Below are 22496 nucleotides of genomic sequence, written 5' to 3' on the forward strand. Positions count from 1 at the left end.
ATTATTCCTGAATAGACTCTTTAAATCTTTTTTCCTACAGAAACTTTTGGGAGGCCTTGAGTTTGTGTTGATGCAGAACAGAAAAATCTCTGAAATCTAAAAAATCTTTGGGAATGTGAAGCCTGTTTCTCCCCCAGCTCTTTTTCCTGAAGTCATTGATTCAACAAGAATTGGAGATTTCTGAGGGAAAGGCTGCAATGACCATCATTGCTGAATCCTCTTCATAATTTGTCTGAAAACTTTGATCAATGCCAATATCCCAAGTAGATCAAAGCACAGATTATTTTGTCTTCCAGTTTAGTCTGCCTAAAGGATCAACCCAAAATTTCTCAGAAAATGCTGCTTGTTGCCACCAGCCATCTCATGAACAAGGGCCCTGTCAGTCTGCACATTTGGAGGCGCTCACAGGGTGCTCAGTAGCTCATAGCTTGGCACAGGGAACCTCCCCCTGACACTCCTGACACACCTGGCTTCTTCTCCCTGGATCAGGGCATGACCAGACCTCGCAGCCATAGAAAGAGACAAGGGGAAGGCAGGAGAGGTCTTGTTCCACAGCAAAGGTGGATGAAACAGCTTTGTAATTCACTAAAATCCCTTTGGAAGGCTGTGTTCAGATTCTGATGGTTTTCCTTGGCACAAAACCAGCATCAGACCCTGTCATTTCTCACCTATTGAAAAAACCTTGGAAGGATAAGGTGTACCCCAGAAATGCATCCAGATGCCTGCAGCTTTGCCATTTTTCACTTGATTTTCCAGCTGAAGCTCAGCCATAAAACAGCATTCACAAGAAATGTGCCTTTCCAGCTGCAGTGACTGGAGTTATGTGATGTCTGGATCTGTAAAGACATCTTGGGCCTGCAGGTTGCCATGGGAGCTGAAGGTACAGTGTCCACGGCTTTCCCTTGGTTTCAATGAAGGGTCATGGTTGTTTTGGAAAGCTCAGCCCTGGGACAAAAGATATATTCACTTTGTTGATTGATCTTCCCAGGGCAGCATGCTCTCAAGTGCATTCTGAGCTCTAGGAGGGTTTATCCATTTTCAGAGGGTGTTTCAGCTCAAGCCCTTGGCTGCATTCATGCTTCATCAGCATGTGCAGTCGCAGCACTCGCAGACATGATTGATTGAGCTTTCCGCTGGCTGACTCCCACACAGAGAGCACGTATCAGTCTCTGAGCAGGTATTACCTCAGATACTCAAATCTTGTGTTTACCCCCCAAATCTGGTGTTTTGTTACCATTTGAGCGCTATTTCTGGATGATATTTAGCTTTGTGCTGCTCTGTATGTAGCTTTATGTACTTGCTCCAGCTCAGCTCCTACCCCCTACTCTTAGATCTGCTGAGATTTTCTCCAGCCTGGCTCTCAGGCCAGAGGGTCAGCAGCATCAAACCAGCCCTGGTAGGACACAGCCTCCTTCCACTTCTCTCTCCCTGTGCCTGTTTCCACATGATGGGGAGGGAACCACATGCTTTGTGTCTTCTGCACTGAATGATTTGTGCAGATTGATAAAACCCAGCCTCAGCTGAGACCAGGGCTGCCTGATGTCTCACCACAAAGTGGGCAGAGCACCCATGGCTACATCCACCCACAGAGCATTTCACAGCAAAGGCAAATCCAAACACCTTGTGGTCACTGTGCTGATGGACACAACCCTGCTTTGCCCAGCTCACCTTAGAGACAGTCATGAAAGTTCCCTTAATAGGCAAGTTTTTATTTTTGGAAATGCCACAAGAATGTTTGGGGGCTTTTTTCTCTCCACAATCAAAAGAGGCTTCTCCTCTAGAAACCACAAAAACTTCCTCGGTAACTCCCTGCGTCCTATATCAATTTTATTGCATTCTTCCTGGCATGGGGAAGGAATGAAAATGGGTGATGGCAAGATATCTTCATGTTTTCTCCTCACTGCTTTTGATGACTCAGAAATTTGAGAAGAACAAAAAGAAGCAGCAGACAGTATAACCTAACCAATCATGCTGGAATCCAATTGTATGGCTTGCACAGAACATTTCCAAGGCAGGCTATCATTCTTACTGTTTATGTTGCATCACAGAACAGCTGGAAAAACTGTAAACTCCTCAGTTTTGCTAAGTGTACAGAAAGTTAGTTGTTCCACTAAAGAACATTACACAGAGTCACAGACTTTCCTTTTTTAAGGTTCAAAAAAAAAAAAAAGAAAAAGAGAAAGAAAAAATTAAAAAAAGAAAGCAGGGGAGGAACCCTCTTTTTTTTTGGTTGAGGCTGCTGCAAAGGTACAGACTTGTTTAAAGAAAAAAAAAAAAGAAATGCTGATGACTGCTAAAATCTAATTGCCAAAAATGTGCTTTCTGTTAATAAAGTCCTAATGAGGTAAGTAGGGAAAAGGACAATGTCTTATTTCTTGCTTGTGATAAAAAGAGAGAGGAAGAAAAGCAATAAACAGTGTAGCTGATTCTGTGGGGTGCAGATAATGGAATGACCTACTGGTCAAAGCTTTAGAGCCATCAGTGCACTATGAGCCTTCCCATTTTTGCTAAGGAAAGAAATTTACTTGCTAAAAACAGCAGTGAGGTATTAGCCAGACTTCATAGCACAACACATATACAAATGCTTTCCCAAAGCTGCCGAGTGCCTCCTGATGTGTTAGGAGAGATTTGGAGCATGAAGGGAGGAAAGCAATGAAAATGCAGGTGAGGGATGGCCACATTTTCTCATTTCCTGGCCACAGCCTGTTCCCAGGAGCTTCCATGAAATATGTTACCTCCTCTCCTGTGAGACTAATGCAGCCACAACAGAAATCAAAAGGCACCTGGACTAGACAGCAAATCCCAAATCTTCATAGAACCAAGGAATTCCCACGGGGGAGTAGGTTGGAGCCTTCCACTTAGCATTTACAGTACTTGTGTCACACCCCAGCACCAGGGGGAGAAGTTCTGCTGAAGGTGTTTGTAGGTGAATTCCATGGCTCTGAAAGCCCTGTTAATTTTTAAGAGCCCACAAAGGGCAAGGTGTTTTGGAGTGGTGGGAGCAGAGGCTGCTTAAGGCCAGTGGAGATAAGAGAGCAGAAAGTAGTAGGTCTACTTTGGTGGTTGTTAGAAGCCATGCTAAGATGTAAAATGCAGCAATAAATATCACATTGTGCCTTAACTCCAGCAGCCTAGAGACTGCCCTGGGCTCAATAGCCATTGCAGTTTGTGCACTGCAAGGATGACCTTCTGCTTGCAAGTGCTTTTGCCCCTGAGTGGCCCAAGACACACCTGCAGAGCCAGGAAGCAAGGAGAGTCCTCACTGCACACCCAACCTGCTTTCACCAGCACCTGGGCACATTAAACAACTTTAAAGTGGCATATTGTTGTCTCTGGATACAGCTGGAAAGAGAAAGGCCAAGTTCTAATCCTCCCAAGCCATACAGTCTAACCATCCACATCCCTTCCTCACCAAGCTGCCCTCACTTCATCCATGCCTAGTAAACTGGAGCTTAGTATTTTGTTTCCAGGCCATTCCTAGAATTAGGAACTGAAACTAGCCCAGTCTTTAAACATTTTTTATTTTTTTTTTTACAATTACTCAAATAAATGCTTTTAAAACAGTTTACTAGGGTGGCTTCAGAGTTCATTACTTATTCCTACTTTTGTTTTGGCATCCACCAGCATTTGTGGGAGGATGTGTGTGTCTGAGCTCCTGCTTGGGGATTTGATCCCATAAAACAGGGCAGAAGGACAGGTTTGCCATATGTTTTTGTAACAGGCAAGAAGAAGAATTGCTAACAACAGAGCAGAAAACCTCCAGAGCCAGTGCGGGGTCTGAGCCTGGCAGATCCTGGAGGCAGAATGGGAGGAAGAGGAGATGGGAGGAAGGCTTCCCCCAGAGCAGCCACTCCCCTTCTTGTAGAGCTGCCTGTAGGGAATACAGGGGGCAGGCAGAGGAAATGCTGACAAGAGAATAAGCAGCTAGATATAAATGAATCCTGGAACCATCTCAAGTCCTATACTGTTCATAATTACCTATCATTTTCCTGGGCCAAACATTTGCTCCTCTAAAAGTCCCTAATCCATTACCTGCCGTGTAATGCCCCACTGTAATTTCCTCATCTGTGCTGCAACATTCTGCCACTCTTTGATGTTCTGGCAAGACCAGGAAGGCGCTGAAATTTGGGATTAGCAAACATCCGCAGGCATGATGTAGGCTCTCCAGCACCAGCACATGTTCCAGCATCTGAATCTAATAACAGCATTTCAAATTTTGGGAAAGGGGAAAGGTAGTGAGGTGATTGCTTGCTCTTTCAGGTGTCAGTGCCTGGGTCAGGAGAGTGAATGAAGCCAGGGCAGGCTGGAAACATTTCTCGTGTCAGCTACAGCTGCTCTGCCAAAGGGATGTCACATCCTGCATCCAGGCATCCCTACCCTAAGGACAGGCATGATCCTTAGTACAGAATTCCATTCTGAGGAGAAAGCCATTGACCCTGAGCAATGCTGCCCCAAAGAGGCACCATTCAGGGTGTGTGTCAGCATGCCTTTTGTATTTTGGGGCCTTTCTTTTTTAAACACTGCACGTGAAATAATGAAATATATATCATTTCCAAACAGTGGTTTACATGCTCCAGCTAGGGGCTGAGGAGCAGTGCTTGCAGCATGATGAGCTTTAGGATTCTGCTGCTCCCCACTGACATGTTTGCAATCCTGTCTGTCAATGCCCAGGCATACATGCTGTAATTACATCAGGAGCAGAGTCCTGTTTGCTTAAGTATAGTTCGAACAATAGTAGCTAAGACATGAAAAAAGACAAATTGCACAAATCCTTTAACCAGAGAGTTCAGCATCTCTTGCATTAAGAGAAAATCCTCAAGATCCACCATATTAATCATAAATATGAGTATTTCTGTCTGAGCAGAGAAGATGCCTTTGCTGAGCTCTGGCTGAAATCAAATATGTGTTACCTCAGACCAGGGAAATATCTGTTTATAAGGTTCAGATGGAGGAGAGGTAAGCAACTCTCCAATTTTTGGATGAACAGCTGCAATGAAAACACAAGAAAAACCAGTTTTGTTTTGCTTTTGACTAATTTGTATTTGCTGAGAGCATGGGGTTTGTTCCTGTTGTTGCAGCTGGAAATTTCAAGGCGGCTGCAAGGTAAAAACTGAAACTGTACAAGCAATTAGCCCATGGTAATGTTTAATCACTGCTGGCATCTAAAAAAAATGCGAAACAGCAGGGATGTTTAACTTTGAAAAACCAACTACTGCACAGATGCAAGAGCTATGTTTATTGAGGAAGTTTTCCTTGGCATAACGATGTGAATTAAAAAAAAAATTGGCTTTAAATATGCCAACATAAAGACCACAGAACTATGGAAAGAAGTGTTATTTCTCATCACATGAATATTTGAGTGTAATTCCTAGGAAACTCACACAAATCAAATACTTTCTAAGGGCTAGTCTCCACCAAATCAGTTAAAAATTATTTCCTTTCGGCTGTCCTTAGTATGCCTCAAGTTCATGCTCTTCTTAGGCACGATGAGTGCCGGTGAGATCCTGCATCCTTTGCACAGGCTCTGTGTGTGAGCAGGAAGAGAGGTCACAATCCAGCAGTCTGTGCTGGACCCAGCAGCATGCAGGAGCCTTAGGGAGGTGTGTGTGCCAAAACCTACAGTGAGAAGCTGAAATACATTAAAAACAACCCTAAGAGTCATGTCTGCAGTTGGGGTTCAGCTTGCTGGGAGGCTCCCAGCCAGGGGGCTGTCTTGTCTGCCCAGCCCTGATGAGCTGGGTGGGTAAAAGCACCCTTTTCTTTTCACACATTTGGTGCTTCATCACTGATGTGCCATCTCCTGTTGAGCACTGAGGTTGGTGCCAACCTCACCACATGAAAGAGCTCTCCCTGATGCAAGAGTAGGGTCCTACTGCTGTTATTCCTTGCAAAATTAGGGTATGTTGCTCTCTCCAGAAGTGCATCCCAGAGATATGTTCTGGGATCCAGAGGTACAGCAGTTGAGTCCACATTTCTCAAAATTTGCTGCTAGCTTGACTGATGAAGTTCATCAAAAGAAATGGTGATTTTGTAATTACACACCCAGAAAACCATGCATCAGTATTCAGAGGGTACATAACACACAAGGAGAGCACGAGGGACATCTGTGTCCCCAAGGTGGTGGCATATGAACCAGCACTAAGCAGAGAGGCCTGACAGTCCTTTTTTCCTGATCCAGTGTGGTACCAGCACTGATGTGTGCCACAGCATGTTACTTTCCACAGCCTGCTAAGTCTATTCTGACCTTTTTTCTTTTTTAAGCTCTTTCTGTATTGACTTAAAGCAGTGCAGGCTAAATGAAATCGGTGGGGGTATAACAAGATGTGTCTGCACCAGCTGCCAGACCTGTATTTTCAGATGAAGCAAAAAAGAATGGCAAAGACAGCCAACTAGAACTATGTTAGTAAATAGAGGAACAGTTAAATGCACTGTAATATTAGTGTGATAATTAATATAGTGTAACAGTAATTAATAATAGGAGACCCTGCTGCCTTCTCAATGAGAAGTCAGTAGTCCCTGAGCAGTGTCAGTAGGAGAGCACAGTATTGCCTGTCCATAAGCAGTTAAAGGAGCCAGCTTTGGTCTGGGAGTGTAACAAACCATCCATGCCAAGGAGAGCCAGGACAAACCCACACAGACAGCAAGGAAACAATCAGTACAGCTCAGCCAAAGCTTACTCCCTTCCTCTCCCTCCCCATGAGTGACCATGCTGGTGCTCAGAGGGTGCTGGACTCCCTGTGGAACACCACAGACAGGATGAGAGGATGGCACCTCTGCAGCCCATGCTGCCTCCAGAAAGTCTGCTCAGCCAACAAACAGCAGAGGCTGAACTGGGAATGTTCTTAAGGAGCCTCATCATAGCCAGATCGTACTCCTAATTCTCCACCCTACACAGGTGGGCTGTGGGTTTCTCCCCTGCAGTAATTTATACTCTTTGGGCAGGTGAGACATCTCAGTAATTAGGTGCAGCTTGGATGGGAATCTGTAGACCCAGCTGGTCTCTCCTAGAGAATGAACAAGAGCCTGTCTCAGTGTCACTCTTTGATCCTGGTGAGGAGGTGTTTCCAAATGTGCCTTTGGAGCCCTTCCAGCTCCCCTGGTTCGAGAGATGCACAGGGGCAAGGAGCTGCCCTCCCTTCTGTGCCCTGGGGAGAGGTGTTAGTCACACTCACACTTCCCAGCCCCTGCAGCAAATGCAGCTTTGTACATCCACTCATGCACCCAATGCATGTCCCAGGGCAGAAGGATGATCTGTGCAAAATATTCCCAGGTGGGAACTGGCCAGGGACTGGGACATAATGTGCTCCCAGAGCAAGCAAGTGCTTGAGCAAGATGGGTGAGATCCATCCACAGTCACTAACAGTCTGGGTTAAAAAAAAGGAAATGCCTGGGTTGTCAGAGAATGCTTCCTCATAGTCAAAATGGGTCATTTCTTGAGCTTATTACAAATTTAATTAAAATAGTTTTAAACTTTTTTTTTTTTTTCATTTTACAGCTCCCATTTCTGCCTTTTGGGATTTTATTGGCGCAGCACTCTTTTTTTATTATTTTCATTACATATTTCTGTCCTTCTTCATCAACTATCACATATTTTTTTATGACACAGTAAAGCTGAAAGTGGGCTTTGACCCATGTATGTCATGCCTTTGTTAACAAAATAAAACTGGAAAAGCATCTTTCAAAGAGACTGTATAAAGGGCCACTATGTATATAGTACTAACTTTCTTTAATCCACAGCTGAGCACTTTTTTTTAAAGCCAAGAAAAGGAGATGCAGACTTCAGTACTTTTGGCATAATTCTCCAGCATCACAAAAATCACAGAAGAAAATGCCAGCCCCTGCAAACACCAGCCTGAAAACATACAAAGGAGAATCTGATGGTTTGACAAATCTGACTGGGGTTTTGCTGAGCAAGTCAAATGTGCAGGTTCAAGGTTGGCTGAGCATCAGTATTATGTTCCAGTCTACCTCTACTGTCATATATTTAATCTCCAGTAATTAAACTTCTAAATGAATTCATTTCACAAGAGCCACAGTGCATGGAGTGAATCGGTGAGTAAATTTTCATAACCTCGGAACCACCTCTCGATCAGAGCTGCTCCCTGTGCAGCAGCCTATGGAGCAGATAGAGATTTAACTGTCAAAATAAGGGCAAAACTAAAAGAAAGAATACAAAGAATTCCCTTGGCTCAAGGTTTTCAAGTTCTTTCCTGTTACTAAAAAATATTTTTAGAACGCACACACACACAAGAGCGTATTGTTTTGCTGCAGCCCCTGGTTAAAAGAAGTAAAATATGCAAGGAAGCTGATTAGAAACTTCTGATAAGAGGTAAAACATATCACTGATAACATCTGGGTACAAAGTGAGAATTCATAGCGTGGTAGGCATGGAACTCCTGACACATGGATTGTTTGCTTTGGTGAGATGAAATGAGTTATTCCATTGCCAAACCCAGTGCAGACAGGTAGGGGCAGGGACAGCGTGTCATGCACCTCCAGAACGATGCTACAGAAAAGAGAGGCCTTGCATGGCTTTTTTTGAAGAGTCAGAGCTGTTGGCAGGCTCTGGAGCAAAAAAGGTGATGCTTCCACCAGTGGTGGAGAATGGCAAACCCAAAAATTTCCCCTCAAATGTCCAGGAAATCAGCCTCACATGCCAAGCAAGGCCACATACTGCAAATGCCTTATGCTTCAGTTTTTATCCATTCCATGTGTTCCTTTCTTGAAACTTAGAAGCTCAGTTATCATTTATCAGCATTTTCATATTTCATTTCTGGACACTGCTACCCATAAATTATCCATCCTTTTCATCTTGCTGAAGAATTGAACTCTTTGAACTGTGTTCTGCAGCTCTGGTTCAGTTTTACCATTCATTCATCAGCATGAAGTTAAACAATTACTAAACAACTTGGGTAGCTGGCAAACGCTGAGGAAGCAGGATCCATTTCTGCCCGGGGGGAAGAAAGACTCCTTACAATAGCATGGCCTTTGTCTTGCATCTCATAGGTGATGCTATTGATGTGAAGGTTCCATCACATTGTGTGCCAAACCACTGGAGCTAGTTTCAGGTTGCAGTTCCCCCCGGGGTGTTTCCACTCAGTGTATAAGATAAGCAGATCTGCTCTCTGTCCACTCCCAGCCTGGACAGTGCTTAGTCAGCTCCCCAGTCTTGGCAAGCTGAAGCGAGAAAGTGGAGCTGCACTCCCTGCCTAGTTATTACCATTTTATCAATGATCACTCCTCTTAACGCTGTGGAGCAATGGCAAAACAATGAGCAAATTGCATGTTTTCCTGAGGTGAGCAGAAAGCAGTGAAGTGACTGTAAAACACAGAGCACAGATGTGTCAGTACATTGTGCTTGTGTCTGCAGCAGTGCTTTAATTCATGGCCACACAACTGCTGATACCTTGCTGCAAGGAAAAGGACTCTGGGGTGCATGGCAGAGATGCAGTTCTGTTTCCCACACATCAGGAGCATCAGGATTCTGGGATCTGATCTGGGTCATGTGCTACTATTTTGTTTTTAGAATTATCTCAACATTTCCCACTAGGAAACACAGTGCAAATAACAGTGATTGTAGCTTTGCTTTGTAGACATTTATGTTCCTCCCCCCTTTATTTTACATTGTTATTTTGCATTATAATTCATATTTCTGGCTTTTTTTGCATCGTGCTGACATGAAATATCAAGGAGGGATTTTTAAAAGAATTTGATGCCTGGTGGAAAGACTATAGCAAACTATAGCATTAAGAGTCATGGTTGAACTCAGCAATCTTAGAGGTCTCTTCCAGCCTTGATGATTCTATGATTCTATTCTGTGGCTACTGCTGGATGGCTTGGACTGGGCCAGAACACCAGAAATTGAGTGTGAAAAAGGGCCAGTCTGCCAACAGCCCCTCCACAGGCACGGCTGAGGAGGCAGGGTGCAGAAAGCAGGATTTGAGATCTGGCCTGGGGATGCTGTCCAGACCTTGTGTTTTTGAGGAGATGAGAACGGGGTCTGCTGGGAAGAGTTTAGGATTTTGTTGATTTAACCCTCTCAACCTGTTTAAAAATAACATTTCCTGTGCTTAAAACATATCTCTGCTATTCCTGTGTCCCATGGTTTTTTATCATTCTTTCTTTTCCTTTTTTTTTTTTTCCTGGTTAATGAGCTCTCACAAAATGCCTGGAGGCATGTAACTACTCTAGCATGAAGTTTTGGGTTTAAGGAACAGGACCTTGGAGCCCTTCTGCCCAGGAAAAATGCCAAATACAGAATTTTACCTTAAAGGAGATCCAGAGATGGTAACAGCATCAGTTACCAGACTGAGTTTCTCCAGCAAAAGCTGCTGGAGAAGCTGGACAATGCTACAGAAACTCAGCTCATCAGATGGGAAACTGCTCCTGGGGTATTCATGTCAAACAAGTGTCACATAGAGTAGGGCAACAGATTCTGCAAAGATTTTGTTATAGCATGCTGAGTCTGGAAATTTAAAAAGTCATAAGGAAAATGCCCTAATTTTTCAGGCCTTTACTGAAGGACTTAATCAAAATTCTCTGTAAAGAGCCTGAAAGCACCAAGAAATCCATGACCTGAACTCTTTGAGCTGGGTTTATTAATCATCAAAATCAAAACAGTCTTTTTAATTTAAAAAATACACATGCAAGTACTCATCTCAGTGCAAGAGGCTCAGGTTCAAGTCCTTTTCCTGCTCATTACAGGGATGTTTTTTTTCCCTCCTGCTGGAATTGCTTAATTTGTATAAAAAGTGAAGCATTCAGATTAGAGCTCCTGCTGGTATAGTCTGGTTGTTGGGGTGGCAGCTGTGAGGTGGAAACGCCCCTGCAGGTCCCTAAACCAGGCTGGTTTCAGGGGAGTGTCGTGGCTCTGAATGCTCATCTGTCCTGTCAGCCCCAGCATCCACTGCCTCTCTGAGCCAAAAATCTGTCCCCAGGAATCCCTTCCCATCCCAGCTGAGCCTGGCACATTCCTGTCAGTCTGCATGGAGCAATGGAGAGCTGAGGTTCCTCACCAGCTCTAGGCTAAATCAGGAAAAAAGGGATGGTGATTTTATTCCATTTTCCATGCAAGCTCAAAGGCATCTTGGATTTGGAGTATCTGCTAAAAGTAGGCATGTCAATTATTTATTAGGAACTAGGCAGTATCACGTATCAGAAAATGCAACAAAATAGGTTTATTGTGTGTTCTTGCCCCATCCAATATATTTTTATTGTTTATTTTGATTTTAGGAAAGAAACACTAGAGGAAAATTCACCAAATTAAATGTTAGCCAATGTTTTCACAGAAATATTTGCCACTGGAGGTCAGCTCCACATTTCCAAGAGTAATTTAATAACCCAAATCTATTATATCAAAAATCCCTCTGGACTCCTTACAGACTAGAGAGATGTTCATAGGTCATTTTAAGAACATCAGCATATACTTTGAAGGCAACTCCAGAATCCCCTCTGTGCTATAGATTATTGTTGGACAAATTGTCCCTGAATCTATTTATTTGTATATATTTCTTTGCAGTGCTATGAGAAAGCATTGGTTTATCTAGCTAAAAGTGTCTTGCTGTAGTTACACAACTACACTGATGTTTGGCAGAGCATAGCAGTGCTGACTGAGAAAACAACTGAACAGATTAAAAGTTACCTAGGAAAGATTTATTTACTCAAAATTGTTTAGTGAAACTCTACAGTTTAAAACCACTCTAATATCAAAACAGATGCTATAAATGATTTCACTCAATCCCTCTGCTCAGAATGCCTGAAATGATGATCTGTGCATTTCTTGAATGCCTTTTGCATCTTTCAATGTGCACATTTTTCTTTTCTTTCAAATGGAAAAAGGAAATTTCACCCACACATTCTCAAAAAATTGACAAACTTTAAACAAAAAGCCATATAAGTCAACATAGGCTGGATTCATCAACACTGGCCAGCAGGCAGGCAGAAACTCAGTGGGTACACAGAATGCTCCCAGGAAATGCTCAAAGCCAGGTAGTTTTTTGGCCAGCCCAGGTTCTCCCAGCTCGGTGAGGCATGATTTTGGGGCTGGCACAGCACGGTGCCTTTGCTGCACCTGCACTGCAGCCCTGGAGCAGCATCACTGGCCTGGTACTCAGGGAAATTTGGCCCTCCAATGCTTCAGCAGAACCCCACTCACAACCCACCCAGCAGTGGAGACCAGGGATTTCAGGCCAGGCTGGAAGTGCAGTATCAATTCAGTGCCACACAGAAGTGAAGGTGCTGCACACGGAGAAAACCTGGGCTTTGGGCAGTCAGAGGCACATCCTTCCTTCCAGGCATCTCCTCATGCCCTGCAGGCACAGCCTGTCTGTCTGACACAGTAGAGAAAGCAAATTTAGGCAAGAAAATAAATATTATCTTTTAAGCTTTTTGCATAAATGACGAGGTTTTCAGCAGGCAGTGCTACACCACAGAACTTTTCCTGTCCTGTCCTGCAGAACATCCCCATCTTTCTGAGCCCCAAGAGCAGCAAAACCTCCACTTCCACCCTGAATGCTGCCCTGGAGAGCAGAGCAGCAGGGCAGCTCTGACCGAGTGACCCAGCAAGAGCGTGAGTGAGGAAAACCCTGACCTAACTTGTTTTGTTCTTCAGTCAGAGTATCCAGGCAGGAGCCAGCTGCTGTCCATCCTTCCTCATACCTACAACATGAGTTAAGAGTCACAGCTCATTTTCCTGCCTGATCCTAGACCAGCACACATGCTTAAGCACATCTAATAAGTATTTCTCATAGTTCAGAGAAGACTAACATTTATTCCTGCTTTAAGAAAAGATTATACCCTCTAAGTATACCCTTGCATTGCTCTGGCTGTATGCAGCTGGTTTGGGATGAGATGGCAGCAGATTCTGGCTGGAGTAACACTAATAAAACAAGAATCCAGCAATTCTTCTGCTGCATCAGGGAGCGTATTCTGCAGCCAGAATGCAGCACCTCAGATGCTCCCTGAGAGATGCAGGGGGATCTGTTCCTCCCACACCAGCAGCGCTGGGTGCTCTGGGCAGAGCTGCCTTCGCTGCTGAGGCTGAGCTTCTCAGCGAGGCAAGGGCAAGGCTAGTTTTACTGGGGGAAGATTGGAAAGTGTTTGTGTCCCTGGATAGTCTGTGGAAGTGTGTGGGTGTTTTTGCTTGCTTTGAGGGCTCGGTTCCACAGAATACTCAGGCACATGTGTAACCAGAAGGGACGTCCAGAAGGAGTCCTGCAGAGACAGACACTTCCAGCCTCTCAGCTGCAGCAGGATCCAGTTTTCCACGAAATCTCAATTGCTTTTCTTTTGTTCAAGCCACAAAAATAGCTTTCATTCTGGCAAGTCACTGCCCGAGTAGCAGCTGAATTAAACTCACTTAGAAGTACAGCATGTCTTCCCCCCGACAACAAAAAAATACCCCTAATAAAGGTAAGAGATCTTGAACTACTGACTATTACCTGGCTACTAATGTGAAAAACAGAATTAATTCAATGCCAAAAAGTTGTGAGAAAGTTTGTGCAAAAGCAACATCAATTACAGGGACTGTCTCAGACCACAGCTAATTTACAGCAATTTTACTTTGGATTCCTTGGCCAGCACTGCTTATTGAATAATTAAATGGCCAGATGACACAGTCAGATTCAGAAGCCTTGAATATGAATGAATACCAGTTTCCTAATTCTGAAAGGAATTTAATCATGAAAATTTCCACCTACTATCCAGTTTACCATATTCTGGAGAAAGCTGAAAAGCTGTGATATCCATGAGATCATCTTCATGGTACGTTTTCCAGAACAGAGGGAAACCTGAGCTATTTCCTCATAGGGGAACAGGATTTGGGATGGAAACTCCCCTCTTCTCATCTTCACATAATGAAGCTTTCTGACTGGGATTCCTATGTCATTAAAACAGACACTGCTTTAAACCAGACACTTCATTAAATTTGGAAACACATTTAAAACTGAGAATGTGGGGTAACTTCCTAGAACTATAAAGAAAGCAGTTATGATCATAGCAAAAGAAACATTTTCCACCTAACATATTCAGTATGCATTATCTACTGTTTAATATGCACATATACAACACAGTGTCTTGTGTTGTATAAAGACACTGTTTCTCAGCATATAAACATTTAATTGCAATAATGTCTCACATTTCAGCTGCAAAGCTAGACCCATATGTTTTCTGAACGTGTCAAATAAGCAAGACACCAGCTAGCCTTGGTGTATTGAGAAGAATGTTTAAACCACATGCCAAAGTAAACAGGAAAACTAAACTATTGGTTGGGGTGTGGTTTTGTTTGTTGTAGGGTTTTGCTGGTAATTTTTAAGCATCCCAATGTTTTATTGGAGCCCTAATACATATTAAAATGAATATATATGAAAAAATGTTGATTCATCTACAGAATCAATTCACACACCCACTGAAAAGACACTTGAAATTTTGAAGGGTGTCAAAGTGCCACTTTGCTCACATAAATTTTCTTTCTCCTGTTTATAAATCCAGAATGTGTATAAATAAGTGTCAGATTTAGTAGGACTAAATTTTAAAGTGAAACTACAGCAGAGGCTCTGTTTTGTACAGAAAGCCATCCTACAGAGAAGCAGGGCTGAGGCAGCTGCAGGAACTCAAACTTTGTGTCAAGGGAAAATGAATAGTCGGGACAAAATATGAAGGAATTCCTCACCCAAGGCAACAATCTCCATCTGCAAAACTGTCAAACACGGTAAACTGAAAGTTTCCTTGATAAATTTGCATTTCATCAGTAGAGGACCATTCACTTTATTCACTCAGCTATATCATGTCTGATAAACATACTTTTCCATCATACCTTCTGGGATTTCTTAAAAGTACCTGCAGAATTAAAGCCCAAACTCACAAATTGTACAGCCAGTGTGAGGAAGCTGGTGAGAAAAGCATCACCCTCATACAGCAGCCCAAGCTTGTGCCAGATTAGTGTCTGCATCACCATGACTTGATGTAAACAGGAAAAAAAATCCTGTCTTGGATCAGAAGATATGTGTAAATGAGAAGAGGATGAGAGGATAAAGCCCCTAAGTACCCACAACAGGCCCGTGAGTAATGAGCCCAAGTTAGAAATGCCACTGGAGACTCACACTTCCAATCAACTGCTTCCAAAAGGCTGGTTTTGGCTTTTGTTGGTTTTACATTTGTTTTAAGTACGCCCTGGGATTGCCCTATGAAGAAGAAACACCTTGTCTTCCAGCCATTCCAAGGAATAAACAGACTGGGATTTCTTTCAGGCAGGTGTTGGCTGGTGATGGATCTGTTCACCCACCAGCTGTGTCTGTTTACAGGGCATCTGCTCAGCTCAAACACGCCAGGGTGATGCTGCAGTTTGTGCTGTGGGCCAGCAAAACTGATGGGAGGCTTTCCTGCCTGCCCATGGTCCATCCTTGGAAGACCAATCTGCTTTAGAAGATGAATTAGCCCCAGTTGGTACCTACTAAGCTGCAGCCTCAGAGACAGAGGCAGGGCAATCCTGGCCAGGGATCCTATCATGCTTTGGGTAAGGCTGTTATGATGAGCACCATCCAGAGCACCTGGCAGGAGATAACATCCAGACTTTTGGCTGAAAGATGGACTCCTAGAGAGGGCTCCAGGGAGAGAAGGGAAGTCAGAACCTTTCCACCAGCATTCTAACACAAGGAGGCAGAAGTGCAAGACAACCTGTTTGAATTAGGATGTTAGCTGGACTGGGATAAATGGGAATTGTTGCTGCAGAGAAAGCCAACATCCACTGGTCTGAACTGTGCAATACCATGAGGATCTCCACTGCTGGGATTGTCTGAAGCCTGCTCTGAGGCTTTTTGCTGTCAGATTCCACTTGAAAACTGTGTTTTTCTTACTTTGTGGATGCAGTATCTGTCTGCTGGGAGGGAAGGGATATGCCTAATTAAGTGCAAATAGTGTTCTCCTGATGCAATGCAGACTCATCTAATACTTCCCAGGTACCCTCATTTCAAACAACTTGGCAGGAATTTACCAGTTGTGGGTCTGGGATTTAAGAACAGCAGTAAACTTGTGTGGTCTTGCAGAAGAGCTCCTGACACACAGCACTCGGATCCTGCCCCTGGGAACAGCTGTGCAAGTCCACACTTATGGCTGGGCTGGTATTTTGAAGGGAAGCTTGGTTTCATTTATGTATTTTTTCTTCTTTTCCCTTAAGAACCTTCACTTTAAACCCAAGATCTCAGCATTTAGCACAGAGGGACAGTGCTGTCAAGCCACTGCAAGTGGCTGTTTTGTGAAGTGTCCAAGAGACTCAGTGTAGGAGACCAAAAAACCCCCATAAGTAATCCCTATGGAAAGTGTGGAGGAGTGCAGTAAATGATGTCAAAATGCAGGAGGGCCATTTAGGAGCAGCTGACTGGTTTGCTGGTTGTAGTTGTGCTGGAATGAAGAGAGAATGAACTGTCACCAGGGCTATGAGATGAGGAATGTGGCTCTTGAGTATGCAAAGAGATCAAAAACAGGCAATTGTGTGATTTCCATCTCTTCCAGCCATGATATTTCCCCTCTGCCACAAACACATTGGGTAGGATAAGCTCACTGTTTTGGCAAATGCTCAGTTGATGAATGCCAGCTGTTTATCACAACTTTTTTGCCTTTTAGCTGGACCCCCAAGGTGTTTTCCACTTTTGGCAAATTGAGAATCGAGACATGTATTTATTTATTTACATAAGTAAAAGTACAAGCCAGAACTTCCCCTCATGATTTCTCATCCCAGACTAAGTTCTTGCTACTGCTGCTCCTGGCTCAGCCTTGGCAGGTGGTTCAATAAATTGATAATATGCTGCACAATCCAGCCAGGAGCTTTATCAATCGAAGCAAGCCCTCAACAGGAATGTTCAATCACTCTTCTCTGGTGGAATCAGCCTAAACATAATGCTTTCATCCCAAGATAATGTTAGGTTTGAATCTGCAGATTTGGATCTGTTCTCACTGCTCCAAGGCTATTTATATCTTCATACCTTGAGGGTTTACTAATTAGCAGCCTTCTTCCACACCCTTTGATATCACTAAAGTAGTCTCACTGTAAGGGACTGCTTTCTCATGGTATCTGAGGGAGTGGAGAACAGCTGGAATCATTCAAAGTACAAGAGTTTGAGTAGTTCTCCAAGAGCAGTGATTGAAAGATGGCAGTAGCGCTGCTTTCGCAAGTGAAGTACCCTGACTGTTTCAGGATGGCTGTGGCTGACAGGATATGAAATATATTTCCTCTCAGCTCAGTCCAGAATCAGTAGACAGCAGGGTGATAATCTGCTATACCTCTCAGTCACTTTTTGTTCCCCCCTTGCCCACCTTCTCATTTGCCTTGTCTTGTTCAGCATGTGGAGTCTTGCATAGGCAGAAGACTCTCAGCAAACTAGGGGCAAAGGAAAAACAAAGCAGGACCTGAATATGAAAGTTTCATGAGGAGTCTGGGAAAGCAGCTGAGAGCTGAGTACTGCCTGCATGGAATTACTCAGTGATTCCCACACTTCAAAAACCCTCTGATTCACATTTTCTCACACAGGACAGCTGGGATAACATGTTTGAAAGATGGATTTTACACTGCTGAAGTATCTTTTCAGGTAGTTTCTAATAACATGGTGGGTGTTTGTTTAAAATGTAATTGCTTGCATCTTTTTCCCACATTGCTGCTCCACAACACGAGCTACATTAAAGGCCTGTCATTAACTTTGCAAGCTCATTCTGCAAAGTTCAAAACTGGAGTAGGGAGAAAGTTTCTCCCTGTTAAAAATGCACTTCAGACCAGAGTGACTGATGCAATCCAATGGCAGCTCCTACTCAAAAGATGAGCCCTCATAGGAAAACTGATGGTTTCCAACAACCCCTTTGGTACCTGCCATTAACTGCCTGCTCTCGCTTCTAGGTCTCATGGCAGCCTCCTGCCCTTTGCTGCTTTGTGCTCCTGTTCCAGCTCTTCCTTTTCTTGCCAGTCTTTTGCTCCCCTTCAGCACCATTTTAGAGGGGTAATAGAATCCCTGTGCTGATAGAAAGAACCAGATAGAAATGGCTGTGAGAGTCTATTTGTGTCTATTACATGAAGCCAGGGAAAAGGCTGTCCTGGGATCTGTTTTCCAGCTGCAGCATAAATCCATCAGTGAATATGTTACAAAGACAGGGAAGAAAGGAGAAAGGTACCAGCAGACACTGTGAGACATCCACCAGCACCCTATCTCTGAATTCTCGAGAAATGTGAAAGATGGAGGCTTTCGCCCCAAACTAGATGAGCTGCCATTTTGTTTGTTGGCAGGGAAGGAAGGAAGCAGGGAGACGGTGTCAGATCAGGAGCATTAAACACCGGGTTACATGTTTGAGCTCCTCAGGGGCACCTCGGAGCACTGTCCTGGGGCACATGCTGTTCTTGCTGCCCCTCATCTGGCTGCACAGCCAGCATAACTGAGACCTCACCCTGCTGGGACTCCCTTCCTTAAAGCAGCTATTAATTCAATAAAATCATCCATTGTAATAACACCAGGCCAGGATAGATGGGGCTTTGACCTACTTGGTTTAGTGGAAGGTGTCCCTACCCATGGCAGGGAGGAGTGGAACAAGATGATCTTTAGGTTCCCTCCAACACAAGTTATTCCATGATCCTCTTTCAGCCACTCAGGGAGAGACATCTATTAATGAATATAGAACAAACTTTCCTTTTCCAAGCTTGATGCACGTAGCATTTACCAAACTCAGCCCTATCTTAGGATGATTGCAATTTCCTTCACCAGACAGCAGTTGTCAAAGGGAAAGCTGGCACAGGTGGCTTCTCAGAACAAAGGAAAAGACATAACAAGAATATTTTTTTCTTTTTTTCCTTTGAATGTTTTGCATGCAAGGCTGTGTTAAGCACAAAGCAGATGACAAGCTAAGAAGATTGTTTTGGCTGACGTAGGAGTCCATCTCTGTTCTGGTGGAAAGAGATGACAGCAACATGTGCAAGACAGCCTGGCTGAACTGCAGCCTTAATGTGAGATGTTCACATCTCAGTAGACTTTGAGATAAATGGCCTTTATCTTGTCTTCCATATGGTTTTGCTTTCCATGTAGTAAGTGAATCATAACATTGGCTGAAAGAGAGCAGCTATCAGACTGCACCAAGCTGGGAAGGGAGGGAAGAGGAGAGAAAAGTTTGAAGGGCAGAGAGAAACCCTCAGTGGAGGATCCTGATGGAGTATGACAAGATGAAAATGGTGCAGCACTAATGAGCAGCTCAGGGGGCTGAAGAGAGCCTGTCCAGCAGGTGGGGTGAAAGGCAGTTAATCTGGATGAGAAAGGATCATCTCCCTGGCATTGTTCACTCTCTCAACTGGGTTTGGACCAAAGCACTCACTGGTCAGTTTGCTTCAGGCCAAACCCATGCTTAAACATGTGGGTGGTTGAAAGTCTTGGAGGGAAGGTTACCTGTCACAACTGACATCAGCAGGAGTTTTGCTGAGGATGTCACTGGGACTGTGCTGTGACGCTCTAGAGAGGAGGCAGGAACAACGTGGGAACACGTTCTACTCTTCAGCATTACGATTACATTACTGACTCTCACAGAGCAAGTTACAAAGCTGCAAGTTACAGAGCTGCAAACACAGTCCTTCATCCCAGCAATATTTTATACATATTAGTTGTCAAGGTTAAAGAGATATGAAATACATATTAAAAGCTAAAGCAAATGCACTCAATGAGATGGCAGATCCACGCTTCAATAAGTCTTTGGTTTTATAAGCCAATTTAGCCCAGGTCTACCAAGAGCTCTTCCTGGTGAAAGAGTGAGGGTATTTTCTCTGCTACAATCATATCAGCCTGTACTCTGGGTTAATGGAGATAAGTACTACTGCCAGATTTTGTTCTTTCCCTGCACGTAATCTAATGCCAGATGGTTCTGAATGGGTATTAAATCCCTCTTATGCATGACCTCCCCAAGGTTTTTATCATTAGAACCTTAAAATAATTCAAGGAAAGCTTTCCCTAAGCCTGATCATAAACCTCCTAATGAGGACCTGAAGTCACAAAGAAAGTCCTTTTTTTAATTCCCATTCTGTGGGGCTTTTTTTCCTCCTTTGTGACAAACAAGCAAAAATTCAGAGATGCTCTAAAACTGTTTTAGTAGAAAACACATAAAAAATGAGCATTCAGGTGAACAGTTCAGGTTCCCAGCAGGGTTCAGAGATGTAGAAACTGAACAACCATCTTCAGCCTCTAGTGCACGGGCCAGTAACATCACCATCCCTCAAGGCACATGAAAGTTATTCTGTCAGTAACTGACTTTATCCACAGTGCAACATAACACCTTGTGTCAGAATAAATATGATCCAATGTCAAATGAGAAGTTCAAATGGGACCTTACCTCACAGAAGTACAAGACTGTACTTCTGAAGTACAAGTACATGAACGCTGTCTTCACATTAACTGGAGTTATGCAAGTGCAGCTGAATTCCCAGAGATTTTCCTAGGAGCTTTCTGTCCTTCATTTGCACAGGGTGGAGTATACATGTCAATGATTATACTTTTGGTTTTCTACTTGCTGTTTACTGCCTTGCACCAAGCCTTACTTGCTGCCCGTTGCTTGAGCACATAAGAGAAAATCATTCATATCCTCATAGGTTTTCTGTACTTCTCATTAGTGGATCATCCAAAACCAACAAAAGTATTCCTGCAGCTAAATCACATGTTGTGAGAACAGGGAGGGGTGAGAAATAATAAAAATAAAATAAAAAAGTTTCAGAAATATTGGGGTGTCCAAACCGTTCTAAAAAAATTTCAAGGACCTTTACTTTGTACATGTAAGACCCAGCTCTCATTAATATCTATTTCAACTGGGAATATGTAATATCTGCAAGAAACCCCAATCCTTGGCCAAAACCACAGAAGCAGTCATCCTGAAAGAGTTGAGTTTGGGTAACTGAGGAAACTGAGCCCAGTTCATCAGGAGGGCGTTCAAATGCCTGAGACCTTAATCACTGGACCATGTTGCCTTGCCCTGAAGTCCCACACTGACCTCTCATTACCTAGGAAGTGAAATCTGAAAGATAACATGCTACTTCCAAGATCTGGCACTAGAGCAGAGCCACCCAGAAGGGCAGGAGAGCATTTGTTTAGAAATAAATAAACAAAATGTGAAGACAAAACCTACCTCAACAACCAGAAGTACCCTGTTATGTCTTCAAGGATGGCATCACTGTGCAGTACATGATTTCCCCAAACCAGAATCACTCTCACCCACCTCTCATGCAGTCACACAGACAGGGCACATGCAGTTCCACCTGCTCCATATTCTGTCAGAGATGCAGGTGGCCTCTGGAATGGGAGAAGCAGGGACCCTTTGCCAGAGTTCAGAGCTGAACCAGGAGCACTGAGCTCTGAATAGACACTGGAGAAATCAACATCCTGATAGGTAACAGCAGTTCATTAAACATTTGAATGTAAGTCTGCCCCTTCTTACCTGCAGCCCCAGATGTCCTGCCCTCATTGCAAGATCATCTCTTAGGTAAGTTTGTCCTCTTCACCCTAATTCCATTCCTGTATTATATTCACTGTTTATGTCCTTGTGGATCCTCACACCCAGTCTCCAACCATCTCTCCAGCTTAATTCTCGTTGTATTTATCTCCACTCTTTCTTTATCAGTCTCGTTAGCAGCTCATTAGCTCCCATCATCCCTCTGTATTCTAACCACAGCCCCTTCTACCTGGTTCTGGTCCCTGTGCACCCACCCACTCCTCACAACCCTTATGCACACTACCTTCCTTGGTCATCTCCACTGAGGCCAGCTTGATATCAGTCATCCCCATCCCAAACTATCATCTGCCCTGGAAAAGATGTTTGTCTGGACAAAGAAATAGTTCATGTGGTGAAATGCTGGCCAAAAATCTGAAATCAGAAGGTATCAGAACTGGGAATGGAGCACAGCTAAACTCAGAAACAAGTAGCTGCCCCCATCACCCCTTGGTATAATTTTCCACCCTGGCCATGCCCCAGCAGCACCATGTGGGCTGTGAAGGAGCAGCAAGGAAAAGGCAAAACCGGGTATGGAAGGAACTAATGAAGATGTGCAGAGCCCTTCATCATGCAGGCAGTGAAACCCTGCCCAAGTGCAGTGTTTTACAGCTCCACACAAGCTATTTGTTATCCCAGGCCAAAAAGAAAAAAAGGAGTTGTTGGTTTCTGTCCATTCCTCAGATGCCACGTTTTAAAAGAACAAAGGAGCAATGCTGCCACCAGGCCTCACCAGAGAGGGACGTGCTGGGGCTGAAGGACAGGCCACTTGTCCTGGGGAAACTGAACTGGGGTACACAGGCTGCAGGACCCCGGGATGTTCCATCTCTGGGGATGAGGAATATTCCTGGCACTTCATCCTGGCACCTCCAGCAGGCCGAGAGCAAGGAGGGAGGCATGGGGTGAGCAGGCTTTGCTCTGCAGCACTTTTGAGACAAAGCAATTTTACTAAAAAAGGAACTTGGAGCACTTCAGTCTGTCAAGCATCGAGGCCGTGCCAGCTCTGT

The 22496-nt window shown here is 44.0% G+C and overlaps 1 long non-coding RNA gene across 1 annotated transcript; it reads right to left on the bottom strand.

The window, feature by feature from the left end:
- Positions 1–19021: 19021 nt before the first annotated feature.
- LOC148183233 (uncharacterized) lies at positions 19022–21561 on the bottom strand. The gene is made up of 3 exons (XR_015773680.1): positions 21439–21561; positions 21130–21293; positions 19022–20655 (listed from the first exon to the last, which is right to left on the bottom strand). It is a non-coding gene; the product is annotated as an uncharacterized LOC148183233 (long non-coding RNA).
- Positions 21562–22496: the final 935 nt, after the last annotated feature.

Source organism: Pseudopodoces humilis, chromosome 13 (assembly GCF_049639895.1).
Source record: "Pseudopodoces humilis isolate 2021_Gansu_Grassland_sample_001 chromosome 13, ASM4963989v1, whole genome shotgun sequence".
NCBI lineage: Eukaryota > Metazoa > Chordata > Aves > Passeriformes > Paridae > Pseudopodoces > Pseudopodoces humilis.